At 30.6% G+C, this 23,282-nt stretch overlaps 1 protein-coding gene and 1 non-coding gene across 2 annotated transcripts in view; both read left to right on the top strand.

Moving 5' to 3' along the window:
* The window catches only part of LOC124363558 (sentrin-specific protease 8-like), a 61,435-nt gene that overhangs the window by 21,012 nt on the left and 17,141 nt on the right, over positions 1-23,282 (top strand). The window lies entirely within an intron of this gene.
* Trnan-guu lies at positions 19,653-19,726 on the top strand. The gene has a single exon. It is a non-coding gene; the product is annotated as a tRNA-Asn (tRNA).

The following is a 23,282-nucleotide window of genomic DNA, read 5'->3' as shown; positions in this document are numbered from 1 at the left end:
TCCGTGCAATAAGTCTTTCATTACGTTTATGGGATTTTTCGATCACCAGTTGACAATGACAAAACAGTGCAATATGAACGATGGTAATATTAAGACCTTGACAAATTTGATTAGAGTTTGCCATTAACCGTTTATTGGTTTAACACATTCATAGCAAGAAAATGCTTTAATTTGATTGTTGAATACGTTAAGTTTTAAGATGATCAAGATATAAATTAGTTAAAAGTTCTTCAAATAGTTTTTATATTCCCATATATCGAGACAAAATAAAATTGGAACTAATAATTTCACTAAATTGTCAATTAATCTACACATCTGAGTTCTCATTTTAATATTTTTATTTTCATATTATATTCAAAAAGACATGTTACATTTTCAGAAGGGACTGTCGCATTTTCTGAGGAAAACTCAACTCGTTACTGTAGAGGGGAATGGGAGGAAAAGCGCCGCAGTATCGGAGGAAGACGCCGCACCGTTATCAACTCTCCAACATCCACCCCATTACTGTAACAGATGGTGCTAATGTATATTCATATTATATCTGCTTCGGGTGTTTCCATGCCATAGAAAATTACTCTGGATTTAAGTTGCTTCAATAATATATAGCCATACTATCTATAGTTACATATTCAACTTTAACTATTAAGTACAATGCTGACACCATCTTTTTACTTATTCAATATAATTATTCTTTGAACAGTATAAATATTATTTTATTGATCTGGTTTATGCAACAAAACAGAAATAAATATTGGAGGAAAAGTACAATATTTGTTTCCTCATTGTAAAGAAAAACAATATATTACCATATTTTGAGGTAAAATTTCTCGCAATCAATATTTCTATATTTATGCACTTTAAAGTTTCATAAAATACTTAAGATAACTTTTAACCATAGAAAGTAATCAGCGTATTTGAGTTATTATAAATAATTTCTTGTTTCTAATGATGTTAACATATACCAATATTACACAATTTAGAATATTCCAAAAGGAAGATTTAACAATGAGAGAGAAAAGTAAAATTACGCAAACATGTTTTATGTTTAAATTTGAGTTGAAGTATTTTAGAAGTAAACTCTATAAAATAGTATGACAAAATTCAGTAATATATAATATATAGTTATTATTCCACTTCAGCTTACTGGGGTTTTCAGTTTAGCATAATATAATCCTGTAGTAAAGAGATTGAAAACGGCGAGATATAAGCAATAGAATATTAACTAGCAATCATAGTTTATCTTTAATTCAAAGGAATATGAATCGTAAACAAACTTGGAGTTGTTTATAATTAAAAATATGAAATTTATTTGGACTATAATTAAATATGTTTGAATTTGCAGGCAAGAATAATAATTTAATTGAACGTAATTGTAATGTGCTATCTATTTTAAACAGCGACTCTATCTTCAGTAAATACTACTATCTATATAAATGCTAATTTAAATTGGTTATAAATTAAGTAATGAAATAATTAAATGCGAAAACTTCTGAAAATGAAATCACATTGTCAAAAATGTCAACAATGTCATCATCTCTAACATAATTTTATGAAAGAAAAATAAATAGTAAATGTACGGACAAGAATATCTTAAAAAGCTTATGGAAGATATAAGCTTTATTCGAACTTGAACTACACATTGCCTTCAATCAGACACCTGGAATTATGCTTTCCTAAAATGAATGAATGATTGGTAATAATATTCATTCCTTACATACGTTGACTGATACATCTATCTGCACATGATATATCGGCTAAAGTTAAGTTGTAAATATCTTTTTTTAAGTTGACCGCTCACTGGCAACCTCAATATGGCGGAATACAACCTAACAACAAAAATAAGACCTAAAGCAAACTCGGCTGAAATGAATCATCCACGATATTGATTCCATTGTTATAGTTTGAAATATAACTTCAACCTCCTGCCTGTTACTTTCAATACTGTTTAGAATGTTCTTACTTCCTAGAAAACTCATTCGTATAGTCAAATCAGTCTCTCAGACAAATATAATACTCAGAATATTTATTGTCTCTTACACACACAAATAATTTACATTACAAAACAAACAGAAGGAAACAAACATGAATATAAAACTTATTGTTACAAATACAATCATTATTCAAAGAAATTAAAATACAATAATACTCAGTACTATGATATTTACAAATCAGTTGATTTATCATTTGAGTTTTGAAAAAACGCAAAGCCTCAACAACGAACTTTTCTATTTCGTCCAACATAATATTTTTAGTAATAAATGATGTAGATGGAAAAAGTAAAATGTATGATATAAGCAATTTTAATTGTTAATTTTTATATTATACATTGAATGGAAATAAATTATCCTATTTACTTACATATTTTGTAATCTCAGCACAGCTTAACTTTCCTAAAATCTTTCGCATAAAAAAATAATATTTAATTTTTTCCCTCTATGCGTATGTATTAGGTATTGAATACAACGTTGGGAAATTTTATAATCAGTTTATAATGTTATATAATACCCTCTATTCACAAGACTTGAAGCCTTTGGATTTCCTTATTTGGGAATATATCACAAACAAATTTTATACGGCCAATCCACAAAATACTTCTTTAAATTCAAAGAAACATCAACTTTATGAGAAGATTGACACGGAGTGTTGAATATTTTTGTAGCGTGTGAGTGATGCAGTGAAAAGGCCATATTGAACACCTTTTGTAAATTAAAGTGTATTTTAAAACCTTTAAATTTAAATTTCAATACATAATACACCCTACTAAAACTAAAAAAGAATACTACAAACTTCTTAATTTTTGATGTAATAGAAATGTAAGTTTAAATTCTAAATTTTTTTAAAGTAGCTTTTAACTAACCAAATATATTTCTTTTCCTTTTTATTAAGCACAACATTGTCTATTTAATATTTTCTGTGTCTCTTATGGTCTTCAAGATGCCTTCGATGTGCATAACATTTAAAACATCTGGTATGTTGAAAATTTGACTTTGGCGAATACTATGGACTTTTCAATCTCCTAATCTTAGCTTAGCCTTGAACACTTGCACAAATCCATTAAATTTTACAATAATATATTCACTTAACTGGATATTTCCTCTTTGGTATTCACTGGATGTTTTTTTTTATTTATTTTTTAATTTTAATGCAACCTCAGGAGTCAGTATCACAGAATTAGCAGAAAGAAAACGTAACGAATCATCAAAATGATTCTGTCACAAAATTATGCAGCCACTAATTATGAAACTGCGGATATTCCTAAAGAACACTTTAAAATAGTCAGCATGAGGCTAAAACTACTGATTTATGTTAAATAAAAAAAACTACCTTTTCCCGGAAGTAGGAGTTTAGTCTTGTGAAGTAAATAATATTATAGGGGTAGTCCATTATGATTGTTTTATTGCAATAATGTCATATTTCGGGGTTGTACCTGTTTATTTAATGAATTTGAAGCCTTTCAAGTGCTTCTTGCCGTAAACTTCTCAACAAAGACTAAATTTTAAGGTGTGCTTTGGCTTTTGAGGCAAAAATTTCTGTTCAAAAATGTCATCAAAATGGATAAAAACTTTTACTTGACGAAAAGTTATTGAAAACATATCTGCTCTAGTCAGTTCATCTAATAAAAGTATATTTATTGTAATTTGTAGTAAGAGTGATGTATATTTTAAGGAATAATCCAAGAGTATTAACTGTCAGCGGTATTTTCCACTCGTATTCAACAAGAGACAGGCAGAGACAGCAGTGCACAAACATTCAGCATCAACTTTTCAAAAGGGGCAACTTTATCTCCGTGCTTTACTGTTTAGCAGGTTGCCATTAAGTAGTAAAACATGAAAGAGGAAAGGATATATTCTGAAACTCAGGATAGTTCTTCATAGGCTACTACTAAGGTTAAACAATAATATCTGTTGGCAAGAAAAGTAAATTAGTATTATGAATTGTATTTAATATAACTGACATATTAAACTGCATATGTGATTTACCTGATCATTTAAATATAAAAGAATCAGTTGTTACAAAATAATTGTATACCTAAAGGAATATGTTCGTAAACAAAAAATGTTTAATTCCAATCTCAAATCAATTAATATGCCAAAAAGAATTTGCCAAATAGAATTTGGAGGATCCAAGTTTATGAAACACACATCTACAATATATGATTGGTATACATAGCATTGTGCTTGAGGTAATGTGGGAGATGTCAACTGAAAACTTTGGAAATTTATGACATGATTTCCTTGAAAAGCGAAAGAGACATCATATACCGCTTCCTGCGTGATTTTGTCACTAAAACTACCATAAGTAACTGCTGTAATGATCCACTCCACTCAATAATGATCAGTACGTGATCATTTTATCTCATGGCATGAAAGTAAAATAGGTGATATTTATACCTTAGTAAAATAAGACAAGTTTTAGCTTTCTATCCTTAAAATGTCTTTCACCACTCCAAAACGTTACTTATTGAGAATTACGTATCATTTTATGACTTCTAGGGCGCAAAATGTTTTATTTACACAATATTTTTTGGAGTTTTGGCACTCGTATTATTTAGGACGTACTGAAATATAATCAGGTTTAAGTCAAGTAACATGAGAAAAACCTGTTGGTGGGTAAATTAAAATTCCGTAAGGTGGAACCGCAAATTACCTCCATTTTTCCAATGACGGCACTTATAAAACCGTTTGATTCGCAAAATGAACTTTTCGGTGAAAAAAACACGCCACAATTGCGTTAAGTATTGCTTCATAATGCATTAAAAAAATAATTTTATTTAATATTACGTAAATAAGTGAAGTAGGTGATTTTTATATTTGTGATTCATCTCATAAAAAAGTGATGACACTGTACTGAAGATGGAAACTAAATCGAATGAAGAGGAGGGCTTATTGCACGAACTGACGAAATTTGAAGGCAAAATACCAACTGAAGATAAACTTTGTCCACTGCGCAGTGATAACGTGCGGACCTGTATAATATCAGTGCCGTGAGGGGCCGCGCCCGGCGAGTTGATCCCGCCTGTAATCCAATCAAGACAAGCCGATCAATACAATTTGCATTTCAATTGGCAGAGCACAGGTGTTGCTGCCGTCTCACAGCTCTGAATATATTAGCATATTGGCGACACGACAATATGATTAAGATATTAACACTACACACGGCAGAGGTGGCGTGCTGCCTTGTCTTAGCTGAGTTTCACCACACCATATAAATAGAATTGTATGACTAAACGATGTACTAAATAATAAATAGCGTGATATAAAAACAATACCTAGGTCAGATAAACCTTTTTTGTTCAGCTTTATACTGACTCAACTTTCAAAATGTCTGATCAATACTAATATGGACATTATCCGTACAGCAATTTCTCACAGTTTAACATAGTTTAGTAATCATCAAATAATAATAGCTAAAAAATTTTTTACAATGTTTAAAAAATATTCAATGAAGGAAAAGCATGTAGTAAAAACGAAAAATAGGGTTGTAGTTTAAACATACTCTACAATCACTCAATTTCTCTAGAACAGTCTGATTTCATTAAGAGTAAAACTCATCATTTAAACTATGATCACTTTAGGTGTTGTCAAGAGAATAAAAAACTGATACCTATAGTTTACACTGGTTCTTTTACCTGGAGATGAATTATTTTTTCCAAATTACAGAACATATGAATATAGCTCTAAATGTGTTACCTTATCCTAACACTTTTCATTATTGGGTATGTGAGCACAACTCTCCTAAACTAAACTTAAATGGATCATAAGACTTTCATGAAATGAAATCAAATTAGTTTTATTGCAGCAACAATAGTACATTGTATAGCAAACGTCACAGGCTTTAATCTAAAATTTCTTACACTCATACCACAAAGTTCTCATTAACACATACAATTTACAGCTATGCACCTTTCATTCTTCGCCAATATAAGCCACTTTAAACAGCATTATCAGTCGTAAAATTGGGCGGTGTCCCAGTTAAATGCTAAAAACTCCCCTGCATTATAAAATGCTTCTGATACCAAAAGGTGTTTAAGGCGCATTTTGAACGACTCGGGCGTTAGGGAATTCTTTATTGAATTTGGCAGTATATGCGAGGGCAGGTGTTCAAAAACCACTCTAGCACTTTAGACAAATACATTTAGCATGTCTCCAAAACACACAATATAATTAATGGAGTTTACCCAATAAACTTTAGCAAAGACTATACATAAAATTAAGATTATAAATAGCCATTTTAATTACTATATGACATTTTTAAAAGATTTATAACTTAGCCTATACTCATGAATTTTTATTTCTAAGTTGATCGTTCCATAACTTAATTCCAGACTTTTTAATGGTTGTTTTAATCTCTGTCATAATAATTTCTTTTAAAAATTTAACAATTTTCCATTGTAGCATTGATGATTGGTGTTCACAGTTCAATCTCAGTAGCCTACTAGGTTCTCGTGAGTCATGCCATCATCGCCGCCTCCCTGTCTATCTAAGGAATGATTATTGTCATGATGAAGCATTGATTCACAAATAATTGGAGGAGGAAACTACCAAGAGAGAATAAAGAGTGAAGTATAAGTCGTGGGTGGGTCTCTCGTTTCTGTGCAGTTCATTTGTCAAAGAACAAAGCCCAGGATCCAATAGATCATAACCAAACCCTGCTGTGCTCCCGACTGTGACTCGTACAGCCAGCTGCTACGTGACTGTCTCTGCTCATTAGTGTAAATTGGGAAGAATCTATCGACAGAAAAGGTTAACTGAGAAAATATTGTTTTTTACAAATTAATAAAAACAAAGATTTCTCTGTAGGCAGGTGTATTTCATATTTACTTCCTCCTCATAGGAGTAGTAAAGAAGAAATGCAATATTGCAGTTGTCAAAAAAAAGATTTGATTCAATGCAGCAGATGCCTTACGGCGCACATCACAGTAGTAGTAGTCGGTATCACTCACTACCAGCAGTGAAGATATCAATATTAAGATTACCTAAATTCAGTGTGAAGTAATAAAAGGTAATTTACAAAATTGCCCATCGGTACGTGTGTATTTTAATTATAGACACTTATATTCATTGTCCTGATTTTCTCCGAGCGTACGTGTTTTTGCGGTGATATAAATTCTGACTGTGTTCAGTTTTAATAAATTTGATGACTCTGTAGCGTTCCCGAAAAGAGTAATATACAGTAAAATACATTTCACTGAGGACAGAATGGTATGTAACTTTATTTATTTATAGCCAAGCTTTCATCTAGTAGCCACAATATGTATAATTTATCAAGACATTCAAATGTAACCGACTGTTTCCATACATTATTAGTTTTCATTACGCCTTATTTTTAAGATGCTATTACATCAAATATAACCGCATGATAATAATATTTAGATAATAGTATTATAATTTTTAATTACCTTATTGAATTCTACATAAATAGCTATTTAACAGTTTATAAAATAAAACTTTGGATTGTCATTCATCTCTGACCATTATAAATGTCCACAAAACAGAGAGTACTGTGTTTTAGTTAAGATAAAAAGTATATAGAAATAAATATTTTATAGATGGTAAGTAAAAATTGTTACATATTCAGTATTAATTTAAATGAGCGGAAAAAAACATTAATAAAAATCAATGCTAGACATGTTAATATATGGCCATGATTTAATATTTTATTGCCATTCTTTGGTAAAATCATTTTTAAGTTACTAAACCACCATAAAATTCTAATGGATATTCATGTATGAAATAACAAACATCAGTTGGTTTTAAACGTAAATACATGTAGAATAAAGGCAGTAAGAATTATTATAAAAGACGAAAGTAAAGTTAAAATTGTCTTAGTAATCACCACCACCATTACCTCGTGGTTACCATCATTACTAATATTAATATAAGTCCAATATATTGGAAATATTCTTAGACAGAATAATGTTATAATATCTATTTAGATTGTTTTGCATAAAATACATCATATCTTAATTACGGTCACAACTACTGAGCTTAAAAATCTGCATGGACGTTCAAATAAAGTTCAACGTCAAATTTATTGCTGGAGCCAATCGGAACTTAAGGACAGAGCTCTGAAAGCGTCAAAACCGTCTTCCTCACAACTACTCTAGATTCTTCATGGTCAGGTGGATTTTATTTTAACTTGGCATACATGAGACACATTCAACGGAAGTTTATTTGCTGCTAACGCAAACTAAGTTCGAAGGAAAAGTATAATTTACAAAACAGTTATGAGCGCCATAGTTGTTATGAGTATTCACTATTATAAGTTCTAAGGGATGGACGTTGACTGAGGATTGTTGCCCTGCTGAGAACCAGGGAGTTAAGTTTTTTGGCAATAATGGTTTCAGCGTAACTAAGAAATATCCTGCACTCCCAACGAATATATTGATATCAATTATTTGCCTTGGTGTAGACGCTCTATGGTGGAAATATTTAACCGAGAATATTTCATGAACCTCTTTGAAGCCAATGTGTGAGGTCCAAATATATTTTATTCTGTCTTAGATGTATTAGGCATCCAGTATTTCAGCTAAAATACATAAGGTCTCTTTAAGATAAATATATATACCAGCCACAGTTTCGACAAATATTATGACATTTTTTAAGTATTCAGTGCGTGAGAATGATGATAAAAATGCACTTAAAAACACTTTTAACAAGTGTAGCTATAGAGTGTTTTTGAAACTACGAAGTGTGACCAAAATTCCACTAAAACTATTTAAACTATTTATTTAGTCATTTTATGAGCCAAAGAAGCAGAAATGCAAAGGCCTACAACGTTTTAAATATAATAAATTCTCTGAAGCTTTATGAATGCGTGTGTTCTAATAAAAATTAGCGTAAATAATTAATGGAAAAAATATTTAACTAATACCGATGGCGTTACGAAAATATGAGACAATCCAGAGATGGAAACCTCTTAGAATTAAATAAAGGCAGAAAGATTCTATGTACTATGGAATAAACTGGTTCAGAACTAATAAGAAAAAACCATCCAGAGATTGAAAGTCTCTGTAAGCCGTGATGTTCTAGCAGCTGGAACCTCTAGAGTCCAGAAATTTCATTCCATGTTGATTGTGTTCATCTTACAGAAGAAGAAACTAGTCGTCTTGAAAAATAGGGGGAATTGTAACATCTGGTAATGTGAAAAGTGTCGAGTTTCATCTGCAGACGTGAGCACTCAGAATACTCAAACATTTGATGTTCTGAACCCTGACCATAACTGACAATGTTTTACTACATACAACAATGTTGACTTATCGAAGTTATTAATTTACTAAAAAGGCAAGTATATAACTGGAACTGCGAACAAGGAAAATCAGCTTGTGGTTGCTGAAAATAAACTTTACATATACTTATTCTTCTAGGTTGTTAAGATGTGTGTATAGTGAATGGGTGAAACACTACATCAAAGAGGAGCAGGACAGTGAATTTTATAGTTTTCCAACTATAAATAAGTATGATAAAGTAAACTTTGTTTTATTTTAGATAATGTGTTCCAGTTTACATTATCTAAAATAAAACTTACAATAAGCCTTAGTAAATACCTTGAAATATATAGTATTAATGCATCGGTGAAGGCTCTATATTTAAATGTATACTTCTCTATTACGCAATCTGTAAATTATAGTGTGCCCCACAGCTCTATCTTGGTGCCTACTCTGTTTATATATTTAACAATTTTCCCTTTAGTTTACCAACCATCCCTAAGTTCAATGTTTTTTATTTTATTTTTTTTATTTTATTTTATTTTTTTTTTTTTTGCAGATGATTTAGGTCTATATGTGCAGTACGCCTCATTGGTTTCTGCCAGTGCCGCCTAAACACTTAATCTGAGCTGATCACTAACAGGTGTAAATCAAATAAATGAAAGCTGAATGATGAAAAGGTTCCACTTTGTCTTATAAAAAAGCAAAATGTGATGTAGATTATGTTTTTATGTATAATTGTACGATCTACTCTGAGTATAATCACGTTGGCCCTATTGCTTCTAAAATCTTGAAGGGCATTTTTATGTTAAGATCCTTAAGCAATAGTGTACGCCTTGACGTTCTCCATACCATATATTATGCACATATACCAATTACTATGGCATATGGAACTACTCTGGAGGAAACTGTGGTTACAATGCCAAAATATTTATTTTACAGAGATCTGTTTGGCTATTATGAGGCGTTCCTTTTAAAAATCACTGTAAATCACTGTTCATTAGGCTAAGCATACTTTCTTTATCTCAATAGTATGTATTCTCAGTGTTTTTATACGATTTTAAGTTAAATCAATCCAAACTTGTTCTAAATGCTGATATACAAATATGAAACAAGGAATAACACTAACCTACTTGTGAAGAAGTGTTATTATAGTGTAATACTTTCCAAACAAAAATGTTTAATATCTCACCTAAAGACTTAAATGGCTTACCTTTTAAACAATTGAAGGCCAAAAAGAAACTGTTAACTAACGTATGCCTTTACACTGTTAAGGAATTTTATGAGACGGTATTATCCTAGTCATTAATTTGTAGTATTTTTTAAATTTATTTATAGAATTATTTGTTTTAGCCAAAAAACTCTTTACTCTTGATTCATTTAGTAGGATGGAAGCATCTAATGACGACAATCTTTCAGAGTGGTGTTGGGGATTCATATAAAGAGTTTTTAGGTCTTAAAAGAATGGGTGAGCTATAGTAAGGGCTAAAGTGCCAGATTTTTAAGTAATTTGAACTAAGTATCTATAGAAAATGAAAAGTATGAATGTGCAAGGGTGTTTTTTTTAAATATGAAAGCTGTAAGGTTCTCGAAAGATATTTTGATTTCAGAGAGCTATAGGAAACGTGACCGGACGTGCGGTAGATACTATATGAACATGAGAGATTTAAGATGTTAAAGGAGTTACACTTAAAATTATTTTGAGACTAGACAGTTACGTAGCCCGTGAAGGGTGGATCGAGATATGAATTAGTAATTTTCTATGAATTTAGTGAGTTTGCATGTGCCAAAGCGCTAGATGGTTAAGACGAAATACCTGTAGCAAGGATGTAACTTAAAAGTGTTTTACTCTACTTAATTTGATAGTCAAAAAACATTATGGAGCACAAAAGGGTCATAGATTTTTGGAAAGTAAAGCGGTAGTTTTAAATAATCAAAGGCCATAATAAATGATTGAGTATTGAAGTGCTAGGATAGCTAAGTTTTGGAAACATGTTATTCGGGTAAAAAATGCTACATTCAACTGTCCTTTATTAAAAAGATCTTGACTTAGCAGGTTACAAAACATTACAACATCATGAAAGGTCCAAAGTGCTAATATAATATAGTCAGTATGAACTTATAAGATGTAAATTTCACCACCAGAGGTGTAAGGCAGTAGGTTAATCAGAGATCAACTCTCTCTTTAATGACTCTTTGGGCCATTGAATTAAATAGGTTCCTTATTGTTGGTTCCAGCTGTACTCCTACAATTTATTTACTTTATTTCATAGCGAATGGGCCAAATTGTGGTCTGCATGTTATAGAAGTGGAGGTTGTGATGGAGGGTAAGGCTCTAGGAAGCTCATTGTAAAGTAGGGAAAAGGTTTTGAGTATAAAAAGCTTCACCTTTGAAAGTAGATTCTATAAATGCAGTTCAACAATAATATTTCATCAGAAACTATGCACAGTTCGAAATATTTAAAAACCTAATCCTGTATCGATCTTGAAGTTTTATTGTTTTTCATCCAAGTCTTTATAAATCTGTTGACATCACTGAATAATTTATAATTAAAGATAATAAAAGTTTTTCAAAACGAATTTTTAGTAAGCCAGTTTAGTAATTTCATACAGCCGCAGGAAGGCGTGCTTCTTTACCGCAACTTTAATTAATTTAGAGACGTGACCTATAAAAGCAAGTTATCAAGGTAAATTAATGGCTTAGCTAATTGACCTCATAAGGGCAAAAAGGTAAACAGAGTGTAGACATTTCATCAGCGTGAAGGGCGGGGTGATGGGTAAACAGTGGAGTTAACACCCAGCATGTCGCGGCGCCCAGACCCGTCGTCGCCGTCTGGCTCATCACCGTCATCGTCACGTCCCACGTTCCGCGACATGACGTTTCTAGGGCGATATCAGTCATTATTCGCGTTTGCTCTATCTCTCCGAATATAAAATAGAGAATGTAATCATTATCCCAACAGATACTAATGCTGATAATCTATTTTCCCTACAGTGACTCGTAAAATATTCTTCATTATGCAAGTACAGTAAATACAATTATAATTAACTTTTGCTGTTATAACTGGTATTTATAATTTTCAATATTAACCACTGAAAAAATAATTATCATAAAATAGATTAATTTATATTGTACGTATATAGTTGTTGCACTGCAATTCTAATTATCTTAAATAAAAAAAGTATAATTGATCAATCCATATGTATTTCTATTATATTTGGTTTATTATTCAAAAAAAGGTTAAAATGCATATTTTCTGCTCTTATTACACGTAGACAAGGTGACGTATTATTGCTTCAATCAATGTCCCTAAACTATTAATATTTTATGATCGTTTTGCATTTTATAGAAGAAATTTATCCACAAACGTTTTAAACTCCTAAAGTGGTATTGCTGTAGTTGTAGAGGCATTTATGCAAATTGTATGGGATTTAATATGTGATCGTGATGTGGTGAGAATATATACAATTTTAGCTCTGAATATTTGAATATTGACTTTTGCAATACATGTAAATTACATCTCTGCAATAAACAGTGATTGACTGATTATGCAACATACTTAAAAACATTGATACTGAGGCTAGAAAGGAAACACTCTTGCATCAGCTTAAAGCTTTTATAACTTCATCTATAAATCTAATCACCGTAGTCACAATTCCATGGTTGGGCATGCAATATCTTAGAACTCATTCTTTTCTATGTCAAAATGATGTTTCATCCATACTGTACAGTTTACAGACGAAATCTTTCCCACGAAATCTTGCCACCTGGAATATTCACATTTTTGTTAATTACGTTTGGTTTCTTTGCAGTGTTCAAATAGCCAATACTTAGCTACTTCCGGTGAGCTAAGTAGGGTACTACAACACAAGAGTAGGCTGAAATCAAATCTTTTCACTGACTTCTGACAGTGACTTTCCACTCTATTTTTTCATCTTCTTACTCTATGACTCAAAATATCACATGTAATATATGGCTGTACTCAATTTGTTTACAAATCTATTTACTCTACTACTTTATCGTTTCCATCATTATTTAGACCAATCTAAAAATTTTCACTACCGTTCAGCCAAATCCCGTGGAGTGACATGCTCAGTGTTGTTTATAAACAAATGAATCTATGCTAGAATTTTAGTTCCATACTTGAGTTAGTTTTCGAGATATCGTGCAGACTGAAAGACAAATGAAATTTTCCAGCCCACGAGTGTTAGGCTGAGTTAACTCTCATCCATACTGTATTTACCAAATACGAGTACACTATAGTTTGAGAAGTAAAAAATGAGATATAAATTTATTGAAAATTTTATATTCTACAACTCGAGAATTTTACCGAAACAACATATGTTTAGCAAACATATTTATTTATCCATATCTTTAACAATACTACTTAATTAAACTATAGGCATGTTGCATAAAAAAGTATCGCATATTTTAGGTAAAGCAAAAAGCATTTTTTTAATATTTATGGGAAGGTTAGTATACTAAAAATGTAATTAATTAAAATAATAAATAATAACTAAAAATTATTAAGTATTTAAGGCACAAAACTGATGATATTGTGTATATATATATATATATTATATATACAATATCATCAGTTTTGTGCCTTAAATACTTAATAATTTTTAGTTATTATTTATTATTATTTATTATCAATTACTCAAAAATAACTTTAAATGGAAGAATAGTACTTTTACCATTCTCTATTTACATATCATTAAAATTAATCATATCATCATCACAATATGATTAATTTTTTATTGTTAATATTCCTCAGTAATTCTGGTTTTAAACATTTCCACACGTAACATAAAACGCTTAATTAAATAAATCTATGAAATTAAAAAAGTTACATTTTTAGAAATAGTGTGCTTTCATTTACAAGCATTCTTGGAAAAATCAGTCAGACAGAAAGAAATTCCTAAACGAATATGAGTTTAACTGCATCAAAACAATTTCTAAAGAAAAAAAATCAACATTTTTAAACATCTTAATTAATTAATAACCATCACAACTTCAGCATTATCGATCTTTAACATGATCTACTACGCATCCTGTCCATGAAACAAAACTAACAACTGTTTGCTACAATCCTACTACGCCTGTGTTTTCTTTGATTTATATATTTCCTCTTAAAATTTACAAAAATACCGAAAACAAGCGGGCTTTCTAGAAGTATTTTGTTGAAAAACATTATTAAAAATCCGTTGCAAACATTTGTTCTGCTGTACACCAACTGCTTGCATAAGGAAACCGTATCCTTCCCCTAGTAATGCAAATCAGACTGCTTGCACATAAGTAAAACGCGCTACCGAAGGGTTTGTTGTCACCTATTACAGGGGTGCTGACTACTGCTAGGACCGTCATTATGTAAATTACTTTCATTACAGTAAATCACACATTGAGCCTACGTTAACATGCCTCACTCTACAAAGACAACCGATATAAGGTGTTGGAATAATACATCTTGTTAAACAGCTCTGTTTCACAGTTAATTAAAATAACTATTATTGGTGTAAATGAAGACAATACATAAATTGTATTACAGTACTCGCACGCTTCTTCCTTACATATAGATTTAACGTTTTTAATGTCGAAATTAGTATTCAATTCTTCTTCACCTAGATTATTGATTTCAGGACCATTGGACTGCGCAAAAATTATATAAAAGAGAATAAGGGTCTGGTTGTTATAGTACAAGGACGACAGTATTTATAGAATATGCTACATTCACATACAGGATACTAACCTTCTATATCTTGAACTCAAATGGAAAGATACCTTTATGCCTTACGGTCACTAGCAAACCCGGGTATTATGTTGGATATCATATTAAATAAGAAAAGACAATGAAGCGAAAGAAAAAGATCATTATTGTATTTATTTTTAATTTATGATTAAAGAGGCCAGGATTCTGTAAATGTGATTATTGTATCAAATGCTAAAATCCACAACAATACGAGGGATTCATACAATAAGTTGATAACTGCCCTCACTTCATACCTTTATATATAAAATACCGGGATTTATGTGTTCTTTGATTCATGGTGGAAACTTTCATCAATATAACATTTAGGTAGGGCAAGCTTCTGAACTAACCATCGCAGAATATTATAATTGTAACATCCTTTTATCAGTCAAATCAGTATAGTATAATCTAAAATTACTAAACATGTAATAAAACTAAATTTTTCAAAAGATATCTGAAGATATTCTCAGTGACCAGTCCCATCTGTTTAGTTAAAGAATTCTTGACGAACTCCTAGGGTGTAAAAAAATTTTAACATGTAGTCAGTGTGAGTGGTTTTCAGTGTAAGCATGTACAAAGTAATGTTCCGACTTGATAACGCCACACTGCGTATCTTACACTAAGATTTGTATTCTAATAATACACCATTATAACAATACTCTAAACGTTTTAGATGGCCATACAATCCATTAAATAATGTTATTGCACAAAAAGAAGACTATCGACTCATTCCCAAAGATTATAGTGCGTACTGACTGTGAAATAAGCATAGGCTTTATATTACATTTTAAATTTCTTGATTTCTTAAATCAATAATGCTCTCTATAAAACGATAAAAGAATATGTGTACTGTAACAGAAATTTGGTTAGTATAAAAATAAATTAATAATACCTATAACTATTGTATAGTGCCAAACAATTTCAAGTTCTTCTAAATTGTAAAAAAAATTATTTTAAGAAGTATAACAAGTGGAATTGCATTGTACAGTCGTGCAACCAAAAGTATGACTTGTGTGACTCTCTAAACTAAAATTTAAATATTTCTTCGTAATAGCTTTCTCCAAATTTTAAAAGCGCAAAAAAGCTACGTATATTGCATAAAGAGGGAAATTGCAATTTTAATATGCAAATGTAGTACATTTTGTGTTGTTACCTAATTGTATTTCATATGCTCATCGGGTTTAATAGTAGGGGGATATAAATTGTTCAACTTTGATTTTACTTTATAGTAAAAGTGAATTTGCCTAAATTTCAATAACTAGGTATTTTATTAATATAGTTATATTATTTCTTGTATAGGCAACACGGTCCAACAGTAACGGTTCATCTTTGAAATTTAAAGCTTTCACTTGATTTGAGCGATCAGTAATTTCCAAGAGTACTGTAGTCAGATGCAAATAAAACATAAAATTACATATAATTTCAGAGTGGTGGTACGGTATTTGTAAGCGACAGGTGCGACTTGTCATTTAATTTCCCCAGGCGCAGTTCTCCGGCAAGACGGCACATTCCGTAGTGTTGATACATTGACTGTCAAGTGTTTCAGCGTAATGCCGATGTTTTATTGATGTATACAGGAGGTTTATACAATACAGTAAGACATTAAACAATAGTGTACAATGGAGGACAGGTTAATCTCAACTTACAGGTACAACAATTCCTTGTTTAGGGGATACACTATACTCACAGTCTGGTAAAATATTTTAAGATGGCGGTGAAAAGTTTCTAATTAAAAATTTACACTTCATTTACTAATAACAGTAGAAGGTCGGGAAAATGTTTAGAAACTATGTTTTATTTCCCAGATTACTGTGTAAAAACTAATAATCTTATACATTTTTCAAATCTGGAAGGATTTAGGATGATGGCGTTAATCGTTATAGAAGTATACACTCACATATCAGCAATATAATTGACCGCGATGATTACAGTAATTTAATATTGCGACCAATTGGTATGATAATCACAAGTTGATAGCTAAATAAATTTATTGGCCGGCTTCGATCAGTTTCAAGGAGCTTTGTAACTGCTCGAATTCGTTTAATATATATCTTAGTAATCACACGGTGTAGATTAATGGTAGTACGTTCCTTGGATACTTTTATTTTAAAAAGTGTTTAGTTTCACTCATTAATTCCATGTATCACTTAAACATTTACATAGTAGTTGCATTAGTTGTATCTCAGCTGGTAATGTATGAAGATAAAAACCTATTAAGTTTTTTGTTTATTATATTTATAATATAATTGCGATTTTAACATGGAGGTCACACAAAATTGGAGGAATAAAAGGCCGAGAACAAAAAAGCAGCAATGTATGCGAATATAACAACTATCATACTTAACTTACTTAAATAAAGCTTGGTTCATTTATAGAATAGAAAAATGCCTTTATATAAATTTCTGAAACGGCCATGAAACGTTATACATATTTGTAAAACTTTTTTATATTGTTTTACAATAAAATTGACTGTGAAATGTTCTGTTATTTAAATTATTTAAAAAAGTGAAAACTTATTGTAATTTATTGATGGTATGTTAAATTGTGAAGCAAATAAAATGTTTATGAAATTATATAATTTTCTTACCTTTCACTTATTCTTTTAGCTATTTCTATATCTTTTAGGTATCTTATAGGTTCCGCAATTTCAAAATGTGTACATAAAACTTTAGCCATTATTATTTTATGCTATTTTCGAGTTCATGGGATTGGTTATGCAAACGTGAAATATCGTCATGACAGTATCTGAACAAGCTTTATAACTTATAAGGATAATAAATTTGTATTTACTGCGTTCGTAGTTTTTAAGACAGATACTGAGAGCAGTGTAGACTAAATAACTCGTACCAGACATAACATAAGGACTTGGAGCTACTACTACATTCTTCAAAAACAGTAGATGGTTTAAATTAGATCAGTACCTTAAAAGATCATAGGTTTCATAAGTTTCATGTACATTTATGAGTGATTCCATCTGTGTAACTAAGCATAATATTAACAAAATTAAATTTAAATTTATTAAAACAATGAAGTTTAAACAATTAAAACCTAACAGATTTTAAACATCTTTAATGTCTACAGTATAATACAAAGTAGCATGTAAAGTTTAACTTCATAACCTCATATTTTAAGCTATTAGTGTTTTCAAATCTGAACAAAACCTTTAAATTCCCCATAACTTAATGTACTTATATATCTACTTTAATTCCATAGAGAACTATACCTTGCTCTAATTCCTACAAAATAAAATTATCGTTTGCAATGGTTTCAAGAACTTTCAATAGTTAGCAGATGAGGAGGAACTTTTAATAGTTACATGGACATAAATAATCTGTAGGATTTGGACATAAAGTAGTCTTTTTAATACCTTAAAATGATTTTCAAGGAAGTAAACTAATTTTTGTTTAAAACCATTTTTATATGCATTGATGCGAGTAGTATTACTTTAGTGATGTCATAACTTTTACTTGGAAGATTTTGTGACGTCTGTGCAGGACTCTAGTAAATATACCAGTCCGTGCTGTTCCGCTATGGCCTGTTAGGTAGGGAGCGTATTGTGCAGCACATCACAATAGCGATACTTCCACCTCAGAGACCCTTTTCTCACGAGTCCGATCCCCTGCAATAGCCTTCCATCAGCAATTTTGATTGCTAAATTTATGACTAAAGGTAAGCACGACAATGGAAAATATCTTCGACTATTGTGTGCAGTTAGAAGTTGAGTAAAACCAACTGGAACAAAGTGGTGGAGTTCTAACTATTTAGTATAAAAAATCCCAATTGTATTGTAATTAGAATCCTTGAATGACGCTTTATAATCAAGGATAGAACTTATAATGTGAAATGATGCGGCTTGAACTGCCTGTGCCATGACATTAAATGTTCTTCAATCAAATGGATTCAGTAATTGGAACTGGGTTACGTAGGTATGTTGTTTGCTTCTAATTTTAACCTCTGCCTTTCTATCGTATAATTAATTAGCATGAATTGGAGGATCGGTAAATGTATTGAAAACCTCGGTTAAAAGTTGCTTAATTACAGAATGTGTAATTGTAAATATATTTTAGGGTTAAAAATATAAGATGTATAGGAGTTGTAACTTGTATACAAAACCAGAAACATTGCAATTAGTAAGTTAATAAACCTCAGTATTTTTAGTTTACTAATAGAGACGCCCATATTGATTGTATCACCAAAAGAAGTGTGTTAAACCTCGTGTACTTCTAAGACCTTATTTTTAGCCGTAGAATTACGGAATGTCCCTCATTAAAACATGGGGATAATTAATACTTATTCAAGCACTCTTTAAATTTTTTTTCGATATTTTACTCAGAAAAATCCGAATTTTTTGTTTTTCGCCATTTTTAATACATATATACAATTTACAAAAGACCTATACGGCCTTTGGATGCGTGTTACTCTTTACAAATTAGGTAGTAAGCCGATAAAAACTATGGGCGTATAAGTGATTGAGGTATATGTTCTAATTTGTTAAAACTCGTAATATATATAATATATTATATTATAATATTATAGTATATAATATATTATATAATAATATAGATAATAATATAAAAATAAAAAAACCGTTTGTTTCACTGCAGCCAATTCTTAGTTTTAACGTATATCTTCTTTTATGTTAAATAAAATATTATAATCCAACCTTTGATTACTATAACTCCTTCAGTTACGTAGCCTCCGTGGCGCAATTGGCTAGCGCGTTCGGCTGTTAACCGAAAGGTTGGTGGTTCGAGCCCACCCGGGGGCGTATTACTTTTTGCATTCAGGTGTAGAAATATTAAGAAATCTTCGCTGAAACTGCCAATTCAAGATTTATTTATTTCCTTTTTTACAAATTTAGTTTCAAATCATATATTTTTATAGGTACCGGTACTAATAATAGTTTATATCTTCAAATTTAGCCTAAGGCTCAGTAGAACATGGATTTAAAAAAGATCGGAAAGTAATGCCCATATCATGTTTATCTGAGATATAGAACACAAAAAAGATACATGAATGAAATCTAATGACGGCGTGGAAACTAATTGGTACTTCTTCGAGAATGTACACTCTAAAAGCGTAAACAAAATGAAAATTGTGGTTAAATTTATTTAACACGAGGTTATACTGTCATAACACTATGTTAACAAAGAACATTTGATTACATTTTTAAGAGGCTCTGTAAGTGAATTAAACCCTTCATTTATAAAATATCTTAAATTCACAATAAAAACTTATATTTATCAATCAAGATAAAACCTATCCTAGCTTCAAAGTTAGACCAAACAATACAAATCTGTAAAATTTCATTAAAATAGGTTCAGTGGTTTCTGAGATTAGCGTAAACGAACATCGTGAGACGAGATGTTTATATAAAAATACAGATAAATTATTAATTATATGGACTTTTTGCAGCTTTTTACAATTAATTTTACTATATAATTACATTGCCTTCGTATGATCTATTAAACGGTATACTACATGATCTACGATTTATTTGCAGACTAAAAAATGAGATCTTACTGAATGGGAACATCGGGGATAATTAATAAACATTACAATATCTTAAATAATAAAATAACTTATTAAATAAAATATGACGTACGCCCTACTTCATGAAACTTTCGTATGTACCCAGCCAATGGCATGTAGCACAACCACAACAGTTTTGGATTTAAAATGTTGATTTTAAAAACTTCAGTAATAACTCAAATCCAGCAATATTTTTACATTCAACAAATATAACAATATTCCTTACCTTCTCTCAGTATTTATTATGAAATAAAATTGGAGACAAATTTTATTGTCCACTTTATATACTGTACAATCTCGTGTAGAACTAATGGAAATAACAAAATATTATACTTATAATTGTACTTACTTCACTTAGAACTGAGATTTGTAATACTTGTAGTATTAATGTATAAAGAGACTCCAGATAAACGTTATACTTTATAACAAGTAATCATAATAACTTTACAAAGGCAAAGTGTAATGCGAGGACATGAAGTAACTGTTTACAACACTCACTGTCGTTATTGTAGCTGTCTTGACATTTCATTTGCTGACATCAGCTGTCAGACGATACTTTTACTCAGGCTTAAGTTTTATGTTAACATTCATTGAGACTGGGGTGGGAAGTCATTCATGCCATTGTTCTGCTAGAGTTTAATATGTTTTTCATCTCGACCTATTTAATGAAAGTTTTACTTGTCATCTGAACTATATAACTTTACGTAAATTTGGTAACTAATTTAACTAAACAAAATAAAGTTACGATGTAATATTATTAATAATCTAAAGGGCACATTATAGAGTTTAATGAAGGCCAAAATTGGTTGCTACAATAAATGAAGATCTATAAGCGATAAGTATAGCATAAACTGATTATTAAAAAAGAAACAAATTTAAAGAAATAAGTTAATGACTGGAAATTTACTTAGAGGGAAGTGCCGAAACAGGCTGAAAGAACTTGGTCCAACATAACAAAGAAATTTCATTCGGAAAAAAATTAAAACCTGCGTGGGCTCAGAGGAATACTACATCGTACAAAATGATGTTCACTATACTTCGCATATTACGCTCGAGACCCAACAAACTTCAACAAAACTTCAACAAAGCCGTAAGCCATTTTTAGACCTACCAAACGTAAATATGTTTAGGCAAAACATCCTGGTATTGTTATCTTTTACCTACGTGAACTCACATACTTGTAAATAAAGTATTACTTTTGTATTTAGCAAAGTATGAATTAGACTGAATAATAATGTTTAGCAACGTATTGCCTCCTTTATTTATGTATCTGTAGTTTATACATTAAGTCATTTTCATTGTGTGATTGTAAGTGTGAAAATCTGCAACTCCCATGCAACCCATTATTTTATAGGACGGTTTTAAGTTCTTTGTCATTGGAGTAGCAGGGGACATATATTACCAATTTTTAAATAGAATAAAAATTGCAATCTCGAAGATGGAGCATGTATTAGCTATTATTAACTAAATCACATTTAGAACACACCAAGCAATACTTAAAACTTTAATTTTGTGACACCTTTCGATAGCAAGGGTATCTTCATCAGAAACTTTACATTATAAAAATGTAATCTCAGAGCGAAATGTTATTTTTATGTTTTTTTTTACTTTTTTCATTTCGACCTCGACCAAAACAAGTGCGGGCGACTATTGAGTTCGTTCTTAATCAAAAATAATATATTTAGTTTTAAAATCAGATTTCTTTCAGGTTTTATTCAGTGAATATTGGCTCTCCTATATAACTAGTAATATAAAATTTGTATATCAAAATATAAATGTTTGCCGATTGCACGGAATAAAAAGTGTTTACTTTATGGAAAAATTGCGAATTTATAATTTGGTAAAGTGACCAAAGTGTACTTTTAATACCTATTGATGTATATTGTAGGTTCTAGAATATTATCTAGTTAGCATGCTATGTCTAGGTAAGGCAGCAACGGGAAGAACATCATTATTGTTTAGCAGGATTAATTTTCCATCCGACTGGAGCCTTTCTCGTTTCACCGATCTCCTTTATTGAGAGCAACCATTGAACACACCTGGGAGTTTGATAACCCTTCTAACATTTATATAACAGTTGATACAGTATACAAAGATAATTTGGTTGAAACTAATTTTAAATAATTTAATTTGTAACTGAAAACTTTTATTATCTCCTGCATAATTTTAACCGAATTGTCGAATGGCCATAACGAATGATGTAACAATCCTAATCCTAATAATATATGCGAAAGTGCCTTTGTTTGCATGTTTTGTTTTCAGATGTAAACTATTCAACTGATTGTACTGAAATTTTATATGGACATTCTTACAGTTCCCGGTATGAAAATAGCATTTAGAATCAAGTTAAAATATTTGCATTTATTTTTGACATCTAATGTTAATTCGGTTTCACCTATTCAAGCCATCCCACTATAAAGAGGTTGGGATTATCAATGGCTTAGTACCCTTAGTTTCCTTAGTTATGTGCGTGTTGGTAAGTTAGAATATTATTATTAAGTGGCCATTTCAACATTCCGTATTTATTTATTTATCTAGGTTATTAAAAAAATATATAATTTATACATTTTTAAGGTAAATCAATTATAAACATGAAACTAGTCATATTAACTATTTTCCAATACCCTGTTCTACTGTTACATGACGAAAAAATAAAACGAAACGCGCGAAAAGATACGCGCTGTTTTCAAAGTCTTGACATGAATTATTAAATTTTAGGCAATCTATAAAGCGAAGATAGTTTTAAGTTGTCAAATATTAAATAGGTAATAACGTATTTGTATGAAGTTTGT

Source organism: Homalodisca vitripennis, chromosome 5, assembly GCF_021130785.1.
Source record: "Homalodisca vitripennis isolate AUS2020 chromosome 5, UT_GWSS_2.1, whole genome shotgun sequence".
Taxonomy (NCBI): Eukaryota; Metazoa; Arthropoda; class Insecta; order Hemiptera; family Cicadellidae; genus Homalodisca; species Homalodisca vitripennis.
Note: the sequence above shows the minus strand (reverse complement) of the source record. Positions and strands in the feature narration are given on the sequence as shown.